This window comes from Triticum dicoccoides, chromosome 2A, assembly GCF_002162155.2.
Source record: "Triticum dicoccoides isolate Atlit2015 ecotype Zavitan chromosome 2A, WEW_v2.0, whole genome shotgun sequence".
Classification (NCBI taxonomy): domain Eukaryota; kingdom Viridiplantae; phylum Streptophyta; class Magnoliopsida; order Poales; family Poaceae; genus Triticum; species Triticum dicoccoides.
Window position 1 is genome coordinate 460,029,464 of NC_041382.1, and position 2,877 is coordinate 460,032,340.

Consider the following 2,877-nt stretch of genomic DNA (forward strand, 5'->3'; position numbering starts at 1 on the left):
AACCTAAAGTTAGTTTTTAGTAAAAATCGTTTAACCCGAATAGAAGAGGGTTCAGAATCCCAGAGTAAAGGTCGAGGAATAAAAGATCCTAGTACCTCCCGATGGCGACGTGGGCCCATGGGCCACACAGCCATGTTAGTAAAAGTTTTTCAACGACTAGACTCGACTTCGACCAAGGAGTTGGAAAAGGGGATTCCTACAGGCAGTCGGCTCTGATACCAACTTGTGACGCCCCCGATCCAATCGTACACTAATCATGCACGCAAACGTGTACGATCAAGATCAGGGACTCACGGAAAGATATCACAACACAACTCTAAAAACATAAATAAGTCATACAAGCATCATAATACAAGCCAGGGGCCTCGAGGGCTCGAATACAAGTGCTCGATCATAGACGAGTCAGTGGAAGCAACAATATCTGAGTACAGACATAAGTTAAACAAGTTTGCCTTAAGAAGGCTAGCACAAACTGGGATACAGATCGAAAGAGGCGCAGGCCTCCTGCCTGGGATCCTCCTAAACTACTCCTGGTCGTCGCCAGCGGGCTGCACGTAGTAGTAGGCACCTCCAGAGTAGTAGTCGTCGTAGCCGAAGGTGGCATCTAGATCCTGGGCTCCAACGTCTGGTTGCGGCATCCGAGAAGAAGAGGAAAAGGGAAAAGAGGGAGAAAAGCAACCGTGAGTACTCATCCAAAGTACTCGCAAGCAAGGAGCTACACTACATATGCATGGGTATATGTGTAAGGAGGCCATATCGGTGGACTGAACTGCAGAATGCCAGAATAAGAGGGGGATAGCTAATCCTGTCGAAGACTACGCTTCTGGCAGCCTCCGTCTTGCAGCATATAGAAGAGAGTAGATTGTAGTCCTCCAAGTAGCATCCTCAAGTAGCATCTCCAAGTAGCATCTCCAAGCAGCATCGCATAGCATAATCCTACCCGGCGATCCTTTCCTCGTCGCCCTGTAGAAAAGCGATCACCGGGTTGTCTGTGGAACTTGGAAGGGTGTGTTTTATTAAGTATCCGGTTCTAGTTGTCATAAGGTCAAGGTACAACTCCAAGTCGTCCTGTTACCGAAGATCACGGCTATTCGAATAGATTAACTTCCCTGCAGGGGTGCACCACATAGCCCAACACGCTCGATCCCATTTGGCCGGACACACTTTCCAGGGTCATGCCCGGCCTCGGAAGATCAACACGTCGCAGCCCCACCTAGGCAAAACAGAGAGGCCAGCACGCCGGTCTAAACCTAAGCGCGCAGGGGTCTGGGCCCATCGCCCTGAGCACACCTGCACGTTGCGTGGGCGGCCGAAAGCAGACCTAGCCTAGTGGTGTTCCAGTCCAATTCGGCGCGCGCCGCTCCGTCGCTGACGTCTGAAGTGCTTCGGCTGATACCACGACGTCGGGATACCCATAACTACTCCCGCGTAGATGGTTAGTGCGTATAGGCTCGTAGCCAACTCGGATCAAATACCAAGATCTCGTTAAGCGTGTTAAGTATCCGCGAACGCCGAACAGGGCCAGGCCCACCTGTCTCCTAGGTGGTCTCAACCTACCCTGCCGCTCCGCCACAAAGTAATAGTCGGGGGCCGTCGGGAACCCAGGCCCACCTCTACCGGGATGGAGCCACCTGCCCCTTCAGCCCCCAACTCCGAACAGTATCACAGGTAATGTAACAGTGTAAAGTATATAGTATATGCCCGTGATCACCTCCCGAAGTGATCACAACCCAGTAGTATAGCATGGCAGACGGACAAGAGTGTAGGGCCACTGATGGAACACTAGCATCCTATACTAAGCATTTAGGATTGCGGGTAAGGTATCAATGACTGTAGCAGCAATGACAGGCTATGCATCAGAATAGGATTAACGGAAAGCAGTAACATGCTACACTACTCTAATGCAAGCAGTATAGAGAAGAGTAGGCGATATCTGGTGATCAAAGGGGGGGCTTGCCTGGTTGCTCTGGCAAGAGAGAGGGTCGTCAACTCCGTAGTCGAACTGGTCAGCAGCAGCGTCGGTCTCGTAGTCTACCGGAGAGAAGAGGGGGAAGAAATAATGAATACAGAGCAAACAAAGCACCACAAAATATATCAAGGCAATACGCGGTGTTCGGTGTGCCCTAACGCGGTAGTAGGTGATACCGGTGAAGGGGGGAAAACCCCCGGGAAAGTATTCCCGGTGTTTCATGTTTTCGGGCAGAGGAGCCGGAGGGGGAAAGTTGCGGGTTCGATAGGTTAGGGGTGTGTGGCGGACGAACGGACCGCGTATCCGGATTCGTCTCGTCGTTCTGAGCAACTTTCATGTTGAAAATATTTTAATCCGAGTTACGGATTAAAAGATATGATTTTCTAAAGATTTTATTAATTTCTGGAATTTAATTAATTATTTAATTAATTCGAAAAATGGATTTATGACATCAGCATGATGTCATGCTGACGTCAGCAGTCAACAGAGTTGACTTGGTCAACCTGACATGTGGGTCCAGGGGGGACCCACCTGTCATCCTCTAATTAGGTTAATTAGGGTTTAGGTTAATCTAATTACAGTTTAATTAAACTTAACTAGTTAATTAAATTAATTAAACCGGATTAATTAACTTAATTAATTCATTAGTTAATTAATTAATTAATAATTTATTTTATTAAATCATTTTTTATTTTTTTATTTTTTTTTATTCCTTTTCCTTCTTTTTTTTCAAAAACGTTATGGGGCACGGGCCCCGTTTGTCATAGGCCCCTAGGGGCCATATTGGGTTCGGGTGCTACGGGTGCCGCAGGTGCGGGCGCGAGGCGCTGCGGGGCGCCCGACCCAGGAGAGGGCCGAGCGGGCGCAGAGGGGGGGCGCCGGCGCCGGGCGCGTGGTCGACGGCGTAG